Below are 16,925 nucleotides of genomic sequence, written 5' to 3'. Positions count from 1 at the left end.
ACCCCCAAGTTCTCCCCACACTTCAGGCCTCAGGCCCCGCCTTCCCCCCCAAAGGAAGGAGGCGGGAGGAAGGAGCGAAGAGGGGCGGCACTCCGCAACGTAAAGGCGACCTCCCATTAGCGCTCACCGCCGCCAATCGTAGCTTCTTTTTCTCTTATTGGCCGGCTTTACTTCATGCCCCACCCTCTTCCTCAGACAGGGCCCGGCCACCGCCTCAGCGCCCCCGTCCAACAGACTGGGAGGGGAGACCCTGGTCTGGGACACTGGGACTGGCCAGAGTAGAAGGGAAGACACCCGTCAGATCATGGACTAGCTAGTATGAACAGGACTCACCCGCTGGTAGCTCCGTCGCCTCCCTCCCGCCCGCGCTCGGTCCCACAATCTGTCTCCGGCTCCTTCTTTCCCCCCTCAGCGGAGCAGATACTTTCCTCCCGTCCGACCAGGCGCTCTTACCTCTCGCGAGAAGCTTGGGGGGAAGGGCGAGATCCGCGGGGGCTGAGTTGGAAAGGGGCTGAGGGGCGGGGCTTCGGAAAAAGAAGAGGCCGGGCTTACAAAGTGGGAAGAGTTGGGGAGAGAGGGAGTCTGACCCGGTACCGTATACACAAGGCACACGTGTTCGGCGGCGGATTCAAAGCGGGAAAAGAAAATGAAATTTAAAAAAAAAAAAAAATTTTTTTTTTTTTTGTAGTGGTGGACACTCAAAAGACGAAGCAAATATTCTAGGGAACGAGATTATCTCAAAGGAGCGCATTTTAAAAACAAGGCATAATTATACCTTAATAAAGCCGTTTTTTGCTTTTCTTTTTTAAATCGAGAAAAAAACCGAGGCAAATGCACAAGGAGATTCAGAGTCCCAGACAGGCAAGTAGTTACCTTCTTTCTCCTTTACACTTAGAATGCTATCACTGTGGTCATAATCTCTGCTCTCTGTGTGGCGGCATGGGGCGGGGAGTGACAAGGATTCAACCCCAGAACCTGGAGACTTTTTTAAAAAAATGTGCAGGTTGTTCAGCAAGTCGAAAAGTTAGATGAGAAGCTTAGGTGGCAGTGAGTTTATATTAATGGTGGCGAAATAATTTGGAAAAGGATAGCGACAATGGTGGCACAACTTGAAGAATGTAACCAATGACACTGAATTGTACATGTAAAAATGGTATGTTATGCAGGGTATGTTCTCACCAAAAAACAAAAATAAGGAAGCACCTAAAAATTATATTAAAATCTTCCTTTAGATTTTTAAAATGAAAAACAAAACCAAAAATGTTCAGGTTGTTTCTATTCCCAGAGTCATCACTTTCTTAATGGCAAATAATTTGAAATACTCTTAGCCCTAGGAGTGGGGTGAATGTGTTGGTAAAAGCAATTCAAGTGCAGAGCAGTCCCAGCTCCATCATTTACTAGCCTTATGGCTTTATAGAGAGCCCTGGAGGTGCAGTGTTTAAGAGCTTGGCTCCTTGGAAACCCTGTGGGTCACTATGGGGTTGCTATAGTCTGAATCGACTCAACCACAGTGGGTTTGGTTTTGGGGGGGGGGTTGGGAGCCATGGTGGCAGAATGGTCAAGAGCTCAGCTGCTAACCAAAAGGTCTGCAGTTTGAATCCACCAGCCACTCCTTGGAAACCCTATAGGGCAGATCTATTTTGTCCTTTAGGGTCACTATGAGTCAGAATTGGGTTTACAAAAAAAAAAAAAATTTTTTTTTTTTTTTTATGGTAACTCTAGGAGCCCTGGTGGCACAGAAGTTGAGTTCAACTGCTAATCAAAAGGTTTGTGGTTCAAACACACCAGCCGCTCCTCTGGAGGAAGACATGGCAATCTGCTTCTGTAAAGATTACAGCCTTGGAAATTCTATGGGGCAGTTCTACTTTGTCCTATAGGGTCACTATGAGTTGGAATTGACTCAGTGACAACAGGTTTGGTTTCATTTTGGATTACAGTAACTCTGTGTTTAACTTTTTGAAAAACTCCTGTCTTAGACCAGGTTCTCTAAAGTAGCAAAACCAGTAAAGTGTATAAATATATATATAGAGAGAGAAATTTATATCAAGGAAACAGCTCACGCAATTGTAGGATTGGCATGTCGGAAAGCAGGGCTCTTGCTCACAGGCTATGAAGGTCGATGAATCCCAAGATCAGCAGGCAAGACTGCAAGGCTTCTCCTAATGCACATGGCTGCAGGGGCTGGCGAATCCAAGATCGGAGAGCAGGACACTTGCTCATGAGCTGTGAATATCATCGAAACCCAAGATCGGCGTGTAAGCTGCTAGCTCAAGACCCAAGAACCAGAGGTCAGATGAACAAGAGGCAGCTGCAGGATCCAGAGAAGGCAAAAGCCAGAACGCCCACTTATATTCAGATGCAGGCTACATGCCCAAGGAATCTCCCTTTCAACTGATTGGCTACTCACAACAGATCCCATCACTGGGTGATCACATATAAACAGTGAGAATCATGGCCCAGCCAAGTTGACACACAATCTTAACCATCACAACTGCCGTGATTTCCAAAAGCTGTTGTCCAAAACAGCTGCACCATTTTACATTCCCACCAGCAATATATGAGGGTTCCAATTTCTCCATATCCTCATGAACATTTGTTATTGTCCATCTTTTTTTTAAAATGTAATTCCTTTTTTTTTTATTGTACTTTAGAGGAAGGTTTACAGAATGAACTAGTTTATCATCAAACAGTACACACATTGTTCTATGACGTTGGTTAACAATCCCATGGCATGTTAACACTCTCCCTTCTCAACCCTGAGTTCCCTATTACCAACTATCCTGTTCCCTCCTGCCTTCCAGTCCTTGCCTCAGGGCTGGTACACCCCTTTAGTCTTGTTTTGTTCCATGGGCCTGTTCAACCTTTGGTTGAAGGGTGAGCCTCGGCAGTGACCTCATTACTGAGCTGAAAGGGTTTCGGGGGCCATACTCTTAGGGTTTCTCCAGTCTCTGTCAGGCCAGCAAGTCTGTTCTTTCTTTTTGAGTTAGAATTTTGTTTTACATTTTTCTCCCAGCTCTGTCTGGGACCCTCTATTGTGTTCCCTGTCAGAGCAGTCAGTGGCGGTAGCTCAGAATTGTCCATCTTTTTTATTATAGCCATCGCAGTGAGTGTGAAGTGGTATATCATTATGATTTTGATTTTCATTTACTTAATGGTTAATGATATTGAGCCTCTTTTCATGTGCTTATTGACCATTTATGTATCTTTAGAGAAGTGTCTATTCAAATCTTTTGCTCATTTCATAATTCGGTTATCATTTTATTGTTGAATTGTAAGTTGTTTTTTTTTTTTTTTTTAATATATTCTGGGTACTAGACCTTTATCAGATACCTGATTTGCAAATATTTGCTCCCATTCTGTGGATTATATTTTCACTTTTTTAAAAGTGTCCTCTGAAGCTCCCAAGATTCTAATTTTGATGAAGTCCAGTTTATCTTTTCTTGCTTGTGTGGTTGGTGTCATATCTAAGATACCATTGCCTAATCAAAACCAAAAAGCAAACCCGCTGCTGTCAAGTCGATTTTGACTTGTAGTAACCCTACAGGACAGGGTAGAACTACCCCATAGGGTTTCCAAGGAGCTGCTGGTAGATTCAAACTGCTGACCTTTGGGTAAGCAGCCAAACGCTTAACCACTGTGTCATTAGGGCTCCTGCCTAATCCAAGGTCACAAAAATTTGCACCTGCCACCATCTCCCTGATACCAAAACCAGGTAAAGACATTACAAAAAAAGAAAATTACAGACCCATATCCCTCATGAACATAGATGCAAAAATCCTCAACAAAATTCTAGCCAATAGAATTCAACAACATATCAAAAAAATAATTTGCCATGATCAAGTGGGATTTATACCAGGTATGTAAGGCTGGTTTAATATCAGAAAAACCATTAATGTAATCCACCACATAAATAAAAAGACAAAAACCACATGATCTTATCAATTGATGCAGAAAAGGCATTTGACAAAGTCCAACACCCATTTATGATAAAAACTCTCACCAAAATAGGAATTGAAGGAAAATTCCTCAACATAATAAAGGGCATCTATGCAAAGCCAACAGCCAACATCACTCTAAATGGAGAGAACCTGAAAGCATTTCCCTTGAGAACGGGAACCAGACAAGGATGCCCTTTATCACCGCTCTTATTCAACATCGTGCTAGAAGTCCTAGCCAGGGCAATTAGGCTAGACAAAGAAATAAAGGGTATCCGGATTGGCAAGGAGGAAGTAAAGCTATCACTATTTGCAGATGACATGATCTTATACCCAGAAAACCCTAAGGAATCCTCCAGAAAACTACTGAAACTAATAGAAGAGTTTGGCAGAGTCTCAGGTTATAAAATAAACATACAAAAATCACTTGGATTCCTCGACATCAACAAAAAGAACATCGAAGATACATTCACAGTAGCCCCCAAGAAGATAAAATACTTAGGAATAAATCTTACCAAGGATGTAAAAGACCTATACAAAGAAAACTACAAAGCTCTACTACAAGAAATTCAAAAGGACTTACTTAAGTGGAAAAACATACCCTGCTCATGGATAGGAAGACTTAACATAGTAAAAATGTCTATTCTACCAAAAGCCATCTATACATACAATGCACTTCCGATCCAAATTCCAATGTCATTTTTTAAGGTGATAGAGAAACAAATCACCAATTTCATATGGAAGGGAAAGAAGCCTCGGATAAGCAAAGCATTACTGAAAAAGAAGAAGAAAGTGGGAGGCCTCACTCTACCTGATTTCAGAACCTATTATACAGCCACAGTAGTCAAAACAGCCTGGTACTGGTACAACAGCAGGCACATAGACCAATGGAATAGAATTGAGAACCCAGATATAAATCCATCCACGTATGAGCAGCTGATATTTGACAAAGGCCCAGTGTCAGTTAATTGGGGAAAAGATAGTCTTTTTAACAAATGGTGCTGGCATAACTGGATATCCATTTGCAAAAAAATGAAACAGGACCCATACCTCACACCATGCACAAAAACTAACTCCAAGTGGATCAAAGACCTAAACAGAAAGACTAAAACGATAAAGATCATGGTAGAAAAAATAGGGACAACCCTAGGAGCCCTAATACAAGGCATAAACAGAATACAAAACATTACCAAAAATGACGAAGAGAAACCCGATATCTGGGAGCTCCTAAAAATCAAACACCTATGCTCATCTAAAGACTTCACCAAAAGAGTAAAAAGACCACCTACAGACTGGGAAAGAATTTTCAGCTATGACATCTCCGACCAGCGCCTGATCTCTAAAATCTACATGATTCTGTCAAAACTCAACCACAAAAAGACAAACAACCCAATCAAGAAGTGGGCAAAGGATATGAACACACATTTCACTAAAGAAGATATTCAGGCAGCTAACAGATACATGAGAAAATGCTCTCGATCATTAGCCATTAGAGAAATGCAGATTAAAACTACGATGAGATTCCATCTCACTCATTAATCCAAAAAACACAAAATAATAAATGTTGGAGAGGCTGTGGAGAGATTGGAACTCTTATGCACTGCTGGTGGGAATGTAAAATGGTACAACCACTTTGGAAATCTATCTGGCGTTATCTTAAACAGTTAGAAATAGAACTACCATACAATCCAGAAATCCCACTCCTCAGAATATACCCTAGAGAAACAAGAGCCTTCAAACAAACAGATATATGCACACCCATGTTTATTGCAGCTCTGTTTACAATAGCAAAAAGCTGGAAGCAACCAAGGTGTCCATCTACGGATGAATGGGTAAATAAATTGTGGTATATTCACACAATGGAATACTACGCATCGATAAAGAACAGTGACGAATCTGTCAAACATTTCATAACATGGAGGAACCTGGAAGGCATTATGCTGAGCGAAATCAGTCAGAGGCAAAAGGACAAATATTGTATAAGACCACTATTATAAGATCTTGAGAAATAGAAAAAACTGAGAAGAACACATACTTTTGTGGTTACGAAGGGGGGAGGGAGGGAGGGAGGGAGAGGTTTTTTTTACTGATTAATTAGCTGAAAAGAACTGCTTTAGGTGAAGGGAAGGACAACACTCAATACATGGAAGGTCAGCTCAACTGGACTGGACTGGACCAAAAGCAAAGAAGCTTCCGGGATAAACTGAATACTTCAAAGGTCAGCGGAGCAAGGGCGGGGGTTTGGGAACCATGGTTTAAGGGGTCTTCTAAGTCAACTGGCAAAATAATTCTATTATGAAAACATTCTGCATCCCACTTTGAAATGTGGCGTCTGGGGTCTTAAAAGCTAACAAGCGACCATCTAAGATGCATCAACTGGTCTCAACCCACCTGGAGCAAAGGAGAATGAAGAACACCAAGGTCACACGACAACTAAGAGCCCAAGAGACAGAGAGGGCCACATGAACCAGAGACCTACATTATCCTGAGAGCAGAAGAACTAGTTGGTGCCCGGCCACAATCGATGACTGCCCTGACAGGGAGCACAATAGAGAACCCCTGAGGGAGCAGGAGATAAGTGGGATGCAGACCCCAAATTCTCATAAAAAGACCATACTTAATGGTCTGGATGTGACTAGAGGAATCCCGGCGGTCATGGTCCCCAAACCTTCTGTTGGCACAGGATGGGAACCATCCCTGAAGACAATTCATCAGACATGAAAGGGGCTGGACAGTGGGTGGGAGAGAGATGCTGATGAAGAGTGAGCTAATAATATCAGGTGGACACTTGAGACTGTGTTGGCATCTCCTGTCTGGAGGGGGGATGGGAGGATAGAGAGAGTTGGAGGCTGCCAAAGTTTTCACGAAAGGAGAGACTGGAAGGGCTGACTCATTAGGGGGAGAGCAAGTGGGAGTAAGGAGTAAGATGTATATTAACTTATATGTGACTGACTTGATTTGTAAACGTTCACTTGAAGCTCAATAAAAGTTAATAAAAAAAAAAATTTACACCTATGTTTTCTTCTAAGTGTCTTATAGTTTTAGCTCCTGTGTTTGGGTCTTTGGTTGTTTTCTTCTAAGGATCTTATAGTTTTAGCTCCTATGTTTAGGTCTTTTGTTGATTTTGAGTTAATTTTTGTATATGGTGTGAGTTAGGGGGTCCAAATTCATTCTTTTCCAGGTAAATACCCAGTTTTACCACAACCATTAGTTGTACCCTTGTCAAAAATCATTTGACTATAAATATACAGGCTTACTTCTGTGCTCTATTTTACTGATACATATCTGTCCTTCTGCCAATACTAAAAAGTTTTGATAACTGAAGCTTTGTAGTAAGTTTTGGAATTTGGAAGTTGTCTTAGGCTCAGTTCTGTAGAGAAGCAAAACCAGTAAAATGCATAAATATACATAGAGAGAGATTTATATCAAGAAAATGGCTCATGAGGTTGTAGAGACTGGAACGTCCCAAGTTCGTGAGTCAGGTTGGAGGCTTCTGATTCGCATAGCCGCAGGGACTGATGAACCCAAGACCAGCAGCAGATCAGAGAGCAGGGCTTTTTGCTCACAGGCTTCAAAAATCAATGAATCCCAAGATCAGCAGGCAAGACTACAGGTAAGCTGCTAGCTCAAGTCCCAAGAATCTGAGGCCAGGCAAATAGGAGCCAGCTGCAGGATCCGGAGCAAGCAAAAGCCCATGAACCTTGCCAGAATGTCCACTTATTTCGATGCAGGCCACAGGCCAAGGAAACTCCCTTTCAACTGCTTGGCTACTCACAGCAGATCCCATTTTGGGGGTAATCACAATATCATATGACTGTCGAACCACTGAGAATCATGGTCCAGCCAGGTTGACACAGAGTCTTAACCATCACAGAAGTGCTGAATCCTCCAACTTTGTTCTTTTTAAGAATGTTTTGGCTATTCTGAGTCCTTTGCATTTCCATATGCATTTTAGGATTAGCTAAATTTTCTGCAAAAACAGAGCAGCTGAGATTTTGATAGCAATTGCATTGAATCTGAAATCAATTTGAGGAGTATGGCCATCTTAATATTAAGTCTTCCAACACATGAACATGGGCTGTCTTTCCATTTATTTAGGTCTTCTTCATTTTTTTCAATGATGTTTTATAATTTCCCATGTGCAAGTCTTAGACTTCTTTTGTTAAATTTATTTATAAGTTATGTATTTTATGAAATCATCAAGTTTATTCTTTTTGATGCTGTTATAAATGGAATTCTTTTCTTAATTTCATTTTCAGATTATTTACTGTTAGTGTTTAGAGATATAATTGGTTTTTGTATATTGATCTTGTATCCTGCAGCCTTGCCGAACTCTTTTATGAGCTCTAATCCTTTTTTGTGCAGTCATTATATTTTTTCTATATACAAGATCATGTCATCTAAAAATAGAGATAGTTTTACTTCTTTCTTCCTAGTATGGATCCCTTTTCTTTCTTTTTCTTGCCTAATTGTCCTGGCTAGAACCCTCAGTAAAATGTTGAATAGAAGTGATGAGAGTACACATCCTTGTCTTGTTCCTAATCTTAACCCCCAAAAAACTCCAGTGCTATTGAGTCAATTCTGACTCATAGCGACCCTATAGGACAGAGTAGAACTGCCCCATAGAGTTTCCAAGGAGCTCCTGGTGGATTCGAACTGCTGACCCTTTGGTTAGCAGCCCTAGCACTTAACCACTATGCCACCAGGGTTTAAGGAGAATGCTCTCAGTCTTTCACTATTAAGTATATAGTTAGCTGTGGGTTTTTTGTAGATGCTCTTAATAGGATGAGGAAATTTCTTTCCATTCCTAGTTTGTTAGATGTGCTCATCGTGAGGGAGTGTTCAGTTTTATCAAATGCTTTTTCTTTGTCATGATTATATGGTTTTTGTCCTTTATTTTATTAATATGGTGTATTACATTGATTGATTTTCATATGTTGAACCAACCTTGCATTTCTTGGATAAACCCCATGTGATTGTGGTGTTTAGTCCCTTTTATATGGTGCCGGATTCATTTGCTAGTACAGTAAAACCTGTGAAAGCCAGAACCTGTATAAGGCAGAAACTTGTCAGAGAAGGAAAACTCAAATATTTTCCACTAAAAGGAGTGATAGAAAAGTGGTAAGACTGCACCCTGCCAAAGGCAGAAAACTTGTAAGGCCCAGAAAAACAAGGCAGTTCCATCAAGTCCCAGCTCTCACAGGTTTCACTTTATTTTCTTGAAGATTTTTCCATCTATATGTATAAAAGATTGTAGTTTTCTTGTGATGTCTTTATCTGGTTTTAGGTACCAGGGTAACACTGGCCCCATAATTCTATAATTGGGGAATATTCCCTCATCTTCTGTTTTTGGAAGTTTGTGAAGAATTGGTGTTAATTCTTCTTTAGACATTTGTTGGAATTCACTAGTGAAGTCATCTGGTCCCGGGCTTTTCTTTGTGGGCAATTTTTTTTATTATAAATTCAATCTCTTTATTTGTTATATGTCTATTCAGATTTTCTGTTTCTTCTGGAGTCAGTTTTGGTAGTTTGTGTCTTCCTAGAAAATTTTCCATTCCATCTACGTTATCTAATTTGTTGGCTTATCATTGTTCATAGTATTCCCTTATAGTCCTTTTTATTTCTGTGAAGTCAATATTAATATCCCCTCTTCCATTCCTGATTTTAGTAATTTGAGTCTGTGCTCACTTTTTCTTGGTCAATCTAGCTAACTAACAATTAACAATTTTGTTAATCAATTCAAGAATCCACTTTTGGTTTCATTGATTTTCTCTATTATTTTTCTATTCTCTATTTCATCTATTTCCACTCTTCATTATTCCTGTCCTTCTGCTTATATTGGATTTAATTTGCTCTTCTTTTTATAGTTTCTGAAGATGAAAGATTAGGTCATTAGTTTGAGGTTTTTTTTTTCTCATATAGGCATTGATAGCTATAAATTTCTCTCTAAACATTGTCTTAGCTGCAGTTCATGTTTTTTTTGTTTTGTTTTATTAGTAAATTTTATTTTTAAAGTAGTTTTAGATTTACAGAAAATAGCCCATAGGTTTTGATACATTGTATTTTTATTGTAATTCATCTCAAAGTATTTTCTAATTTCCCTTGTGATTTCTTCATTGAACCATTGGTTATTTAGCAGTGTGTTGTTTCATTTCCACATATTGTGAATTTCCCAAGTTTCCTTCTGTTATTAATTTCTACTTCCATTCCACTGTGGTTGGAGAACATACTTTGTATTTTTTCAGTACTTTTAAATTTATTGATATTTGTTTTATGGCCTAACATATGGTCTTTGCTGGAGAACATTTCAAATGCACTTGAGAAGGATATGTATTCTGCTGTTTTGGGAACTTTTTGTGACTTGATATTGACTGTTGTCTCCGAGCCATATCTATGTTTCTGTATTAGCTTATTTTATGTTTGCTTACTGTGTCATAACTTCTTGCTTTGTTTTGTTTTGATATGTCCAAATGGGTTGCTTGAGTGAGCTACCTTGATTATTTTCGCCTTTGGAGCTCTGACGTCCTGTCCCTAGATGGCTAGAGCTGTTATCAGGTATATCAGTCCAGGAGTCCATTCACTTTTCTTGTATGAATTCAGCTTAGGTGTCCAGGTAACTAATCATCAAGTGTGTGGTACAGGCTCTGTCCTACAGTCTTAGAGGGGCAGGGGTGATTGGTGTAGGTACCAGTATCTGATTGCAGCAGGGGGTCGCACTGTGAACAAGGCAGGGGGCTGAGAATTGTCCCTCATGTGTTTCTGAGGAAAGTGTGTCCCTGTTCCGTAGAGTGTACAGGTGGGTGGGTTCTGCAGACAGACCATGGGTACCCAATGTTTTTGGTTGTTAAGGACTGGGAGGTACCACTTATCCTTGGACCCCTGTCGCGGGTGGCTGTGTGACCTGAGTGGAGCTACCAGTCCTTAGGCCCCTGATGTGGGTAGGTGAGGACCCTGTTTAATAGGCAAAGCAATGTCAAACATCAAACACCCACCTCTCCACCGCACAGCTGAAATGGTTGGAGTCTGCCAACAAGGGCATATTCTCCTGAAATAGGCCCAAGCAAAGGGGCAAGGTACTTAAAGTCCACGGACCGTTTATGCCTGGACAGGAGCCGCTTCTGTCCTGAGCTCCTCCGGTTAATGGAGCTTGCAAATTATCTTTTCCCCCAATTGCAAATTTATTCCATCTCCAAGGCTGGGAGGATGGCTCTAGGTGCTTAACAGGGCCTATCTCAGGCCCAGAGAAGTCAGCTGCTGAAGCTGGCTTGGGAGCGGTAAAATATACGCAAGTACTTAGCTTCTGCCAAGAGCACCGTTTTTCTCTGGCTCTGAAGGTGTGAATAGGCTGTGTGGCTGACTGGTTCTCTCTGAGGAAACTGCGGCCAAACGTTTGTACCAGCCCAACACTGCTGCCGCTCTTGGGAATGGTGCCTGAGGGCTTTCCGCGATTCAGGTCCAGTAACTCCTCTCCATTTTTGAACCATCTCTTCCTCCCCCTACCCCTTAGTTCATTTTCTAAGCCTGCCTTTGATATTCAGGGCTCCTAGCTTGTCATAAATATACTTGTTTCACTTGTTTTTTCGGGTCTTTGTTATAAAGAGGGCTCACCGGAAGCATCTGTCTATTCCGCCATCTTGGCTCCGCCTCTGTTTTTGGAACTTTATAGAAATAAATTGTTATATAGATGTTTTGGAGGAAGTATAGCCAGAATGCTCTTTAGAAACAAGGATGGCGAGACTTCTTTTGTTTACTTTGGGCACATCATCAGGAAACACCAATCACTAGAAAAGGAATCATATTTGGTAAAGAAGAGGGTCAGCAAAAATGCAGGAAACCTTCCATGAGATGGATTGCCACAATAGCTGCAACAATGAGATTAAACCTACCAACAATTGTGAGGACGGTACAGAACCAGACAATGTTTTGCTCTGTTATACCTAAGGTCACCATGAGTCAGAGCCAACTTGATGGCTAGTAACAACAAACAACTACATGTACATCTCTTAGGTCTGGTTGGTTTATAGCATTGTTCAATTCTTTTTTTTTTTTCCTTGTTGATCTTCTGCCTAATTGTCCTATCCATTATTGAAAGTGGATTATTGAAGTCTTCAACTATTATCATTGGATTGTCTATTTCTCCCTTCAGTTCTGTCAGTGGTCATTTAATGTATTTGGGGGCTCTGTTGATATGTGTGTTGTGGATTAAGTTCTGTCCCTTGAAAAGAAATGTGGAAGTCCTAACCCCTGTACCTGTAAATTTGACTGTGTTTGGAAACAGGGGTTTTCTTTTTTTTTAAGTTAATAAGGTCATACGAGAGCAGGGTGGATCCTAAACCTAATCACTTCTGAGTGTCGTCTTATAAAAACAGTAGGATAGACACAGAGACAAACACACAAGGGGAGACACCATGCAAAGAAAGAGGCAAATGAATCTTCAAGCCCAGGAACACCAAGGATTGCTGACAGCTACTAGAAGCTGAAAGAGACAAAGGACTTTATTGTAGAGCTGATGTCCTGAATTTAAACATCTAGCCTTCAAAACTGAGAAAATAAATTTCTGTTCTTTAAAGTCACCCACTGGGTAACCAGGATAGATGCCCATATGTTTGCGATTGTTATATCTTCTTGATTAATTGCCCCCTTTTTTTTTTATCATTATAAGGAGCCCTCATGGTACAGTGGTTACACACTCAGCTTTTAACTGAAAGATCAGTGGTTTGAATCCACCAGCTACTCCATGGGAGAAAGATGTGGCAGTCTGCTTTCATCAAGATTTACAGCCTTGGAAACCGTATGGGGTGACTATTAGTCAGAATCGACTCAACAGCAGTAGGTTTTAGTTTTTCATTATAAAATGTTCTTCTTTTTCTCTAGTAACAATTTTGTCTTTTAAAGTCTATTTTGTCTGATACTAGTATAGCCACTCCAGCTTTTTTGGTTACTGTTTGCATGATATCATGGATTGAATTGTGTTCCCCCAAAATATCTGCCAACTTGGCTAGGCCACGATTCCCAGTATTGTATGGTTGTCTACCATTTCATCATCTGATATGATTTCCCTATGTATTGTAAATCCCTGTGTGTTGTAAATCGATGTTCAACCATTTCAAGAGGTAGCATATAATCAGGAACTGATGGTACTGAAGGAAGAGGTCCAAGCTGCACTGAAGTCATTGGGGAAAAACAAGGCTCCAGGAACTGATGAAATATCAGTTGAGATGTTTCAACAAACAGATGCAGCGCTGGAGGTGCTCACTCATCCAGGCCAAGAAATATGGAAGACAGCTTCCTGGCCAACTAACTGGAAGACATCCATATTTGTGTCTATTCCCAAGAAAGGCGATCCAATTGAATGTGGAAATTATAGAACAATATCATTAATATCACACACAAGCAAAATTTTGCTGAAGATCATAGACGGCTGCAGCAGTATATCGACAGGGTACTGCCGGAACTTCGGGCCTGTTTCAGAAGAGGGTGTGGAACCAGGGATATCATTGCTGTTGTCAGATGGATCCTGGCTGAAAGCAGAGAATACCAGAAGGATGTTTACCTGTGTTTTATTGACTATGCAAAGGCATACGACTGTGTGGATCATAACAAATTATGGATGGTATCGTGAAGAATGGGAATTCCAGAACACTTAATTGTGCTCATGAGGAAGAAAACTTTACATAGATCAAGAGGCAGGTGTTCAGACAGAACAAGGCGATACTGAGTGGTTTAAAGTCAGGAAAGGTGTGCGTCAGGGTTGCATTCTTTCACCATACCTATTTAATCTGTATGCTGAAGCAAATAATATGAGAAGCTGGACTATATGAAGAAGAACGGGGCCTCAGGATTGGAGGAAGACTCATTAACTACCTGCGTTATGCAGATGACACAGCCTTGCTTGCTGAAAGTGAAGAGGACTTGAAGCACTTACTGATGAAGATCAAAGACCACAGCCTTCAGTATGGATTGCACCTCAACATAAAGAAAACAAAAATCCTCACAACTGGACCAATGACCAACATCATGATAAACGGAGAAAAGATTGAAGTTGTCAAGGATTTCATTTTACTTGGATCCACAATCAATAGCCATGGAAGCAGCAGTCAAGAAACCAAAAGACAGGAGGCGGGGCCAAGATGGCGGACTAGGTGGACGCTACCGCGGATCCCTCTTGCAACAAAGACTCGGAAAAACAAGTGAATCGATCACATACATAACAATCTACGAACTCTGAACAACAAACACAGATTTAGAGACGGAGAACGAACAAATACAGGGAGACAGTGATTGTTTTCAGAGCCAGGAGCCAGCGTACCAGCGGATTTTCTGGAAAAACTAGTTTCCCAGTGATGGCTCGGAGACAGCAGTCCATATCAAACCACATAAAGAAGCAGACCGTGACAGCTTCTCCAACCCCTCAAACAAAAGAATCAAAATCTTTCCCAAATGAAGATACAATCCTGGAATTATCAGATACAGAATATAAAAAACTAATTTACAGAATGCTTAAAGACATCACAAATGAAATTAGGCTAACTGCAGAAAAAGCCAAGGAACACACTGATAAAACTGTTGAAGAACTCAAAAAGATTATTCAAGAACATGGTGGAAAAATTAATAAGTTGCAAGAATCCATAGAGAGACAGCGTGTAGAAATCCAAAAGATTAACAATAAAATTACAGAATTAGACAACGCAATAGGAAGTCAGAGGAGCCGACTTGAGCAATTAGAATGTAGACTGGGACATCTGGAGGACCAGGGAATCAACACCAACATAGCTGAAAAAAAATCAGATAAAAGAATTAAAAAAAATGAAGAAACCCTAAGAATCATGTGGGACTCTATCAAGAAGGATAACTTGCGAGTGATTGGAGTCCCAGAACAGGAAGGGGGGACAGAAAACACAGAGAAAATAGTTGAAGAACTCCTGACACAAAACTTCCCTGACATCATGAAAGACGAAAGGATATCTATCCAAGATGCTCATCGAACCCCATTTAAGATTGATCCAAAAAGAAAAACACCAAGACATATTATCATCAAACTTGCCAAAACCAAAGATAAACAGAAAATTTTAAAAGCAGCCAGGGAGAAAAGAAAGGTTTCCTTCAAGGGAGAATCAATAAGAATAAGTTCAGACTACTCAGCAGAAACCATGCAGGCAAGAAGGGAATGGGACGACGTATACAGAGCACTGAAGGAGAAAAACTGCCAACCAAGGATCATATATCCAGCAAAACTCTCTCTGAAATATGAAGGAGAAATTAAGATATTTACAGATAAACACAAGTTTAGAGAATTTGCAAAAACCGAACGAAGGCTACAAGAAATGCTAAAGGAGATTGTTTGGTCAGATGACCAATAATATCAGGTACCAGCACAATACAAGGTCACAAAACAGAACGTCCTGATATCAACTCAAATAGGGAAAGCACAAAAACAAACAAATTAAGATTAATTCTAAAAAATAAATAAAGAAAGAAAATAATACACATAACAGGGAATCATGGAAATCAATAGATAAAAGATCACAATAATCAAAAAGAGGGACTAAATATAGGAGGCATTGAACTGCCAGATGGAGAGTGATACAAGGCGATATAGAACGATACAAGTTAGGTTTTTACTTAGGAAAATAGGGGTAAATAATAAGGTAACCACAAAAAGGAATATCAACTCCATAACTCAAGAAAAAAGCCAAGAAAAACGTAACGACTCAACTAACATAAAATTAAACATTATGAAAATGAGGATCTCACAATCTACTAAGAAAAACGTCTCAGCACAAAAAAGTATGTGGCAAAATGAAATGGCCAACAACACACATGAAAAGGCATCAAAATGACAGCACTAAAAACTCATTTATCTATAATTACACTGAATGTAAATGGACTAAATGCACCAATAAAGAGACAGAGAGTCACGGACTGGATAAAGAAACATGATCCATCTATATGCTGCCTACAAGAGACACACCTTAGACTTAGAGACACAAACAAACTAAAACTCAAAGGATGGAAAAAAATATATCGAGCAAACAATAAGCAAAAAAGAAGAGGAGTAGCAATATTAATTTCTGACAAAATAGACTTTAGACTTAAATCCACCACAAAGGATAAAGAAGGACACTATATAATGATAAAAGGGACAATTGATCAGGAAGACATAACCATATTAAATATTTATGCACCCAATGACAGGGCTGCAAGATACATAAATCAAATTTTAACAGAATTGAAAAGTGAGATAGACACCTCCACATTGATAGTAGGAGACTTCAACACACCACTTTCAGAGAAGGACAGGACATCCAGTAAGAAGCTCAATAGAGACACGGAAGACCTACTTACAACAATCAACCAACTTGACCTCATTGACTTATACAGAACTCTCCACCCAACTGCTGCAAAATACACTTTTTTTTCTAGTGCACATGGAACATTCTCTAGAATAGACCACATATTAGGTCATAAAACAAATCTTTGGAGAGTCCAAAACATCGAAATATTACAAAGCATCTTCTCAGACCACAAGGCAATGAAACTAGAAATCAATAACAGAAAAACTAGGGAAAAGAAATCAAATACTTGGAAAATGAACAACACCCTCCTGAAAAAAGACTGGGTTATAGAAGACATCAAGGAGGGAATAAGGAAATTCTTAGAAAGCAACGAGAATGAAAATACTTCCTATCAAAACCTCTGGGACACAGCAAAAGCAGTGCTCAGAGGCCAATTTATATCGATAAATGCACACATACAAAAAGAAGAAAGAGCCAAAAGCAGAGAACTGTCCCGACAACTTGAACAAATAGAAAGTGAGCAACAAAAGAACCCATCAGGCACCAGAAGAAAACAAATAATAAAAATTAGAGCTGAACTAAATGAATTAGAGAACAGAAAAACAATTGAAAGAATTAACAAAGCCAAAAGCTGGTTCTTTGAAAAAATTAACTAAATTGATAAACCATTGGCTAGACTGACTAAAGAAAAACA

General features: G+C 40.0%; 1 protein-coding gene across 6 annotated transcripts in view; it reads right to left on the bottom strand.

The window, feature by feature from the left end:
* The window catches only part of LOC100663385 (cyclic AMP-dependent transcription factor ATF-7), an 84,041-nt gene extending 83,601 nt beyond the window's left edge, over window positions 1-440 (bottom strand). For 3 of the 6 annotated variants that reach the window (XR_002787534.2, XM_010597155.3, XM_064284127.1), the window contains exon 1: window positions 334-440. The gene's annotated coding sequence lies outside the window, so the exon portion shown is untranslated. Of the gene's footprint in view, window positions 1-2; window positions 117-333 lie in introns of those variants that run through there. The other 3 variants (XM_010597157.3, XM_010597156.3, XM_064284126.1) reach the window with 3 other exon arrangements.
* Between the last annotated feature and the right edge of the window lie 16,485 nt (window positions 441-16,925).

This window comes from Loxodonta africana, chromosome 4 (genome assembly GCF_030014295.1).
Source record: "Loxodonta africana isolate mLoxAfr1 chromosome 4, mLoxAfr1.hap2, whole genome shotgun sequence".
Taxonomy (NCBI): domain Eukaryota; kingdom Metazoa; phylum Chordata; class Mammalia; order Proboscidea; family Elephantidae; genus Loxodonta; species Loxodonta africana.
The sequence above is the reverse complement of the archived record's forward strand: the minus strand, read 5'-3'. Positions and strand labels throughout refer to the sequence as shown.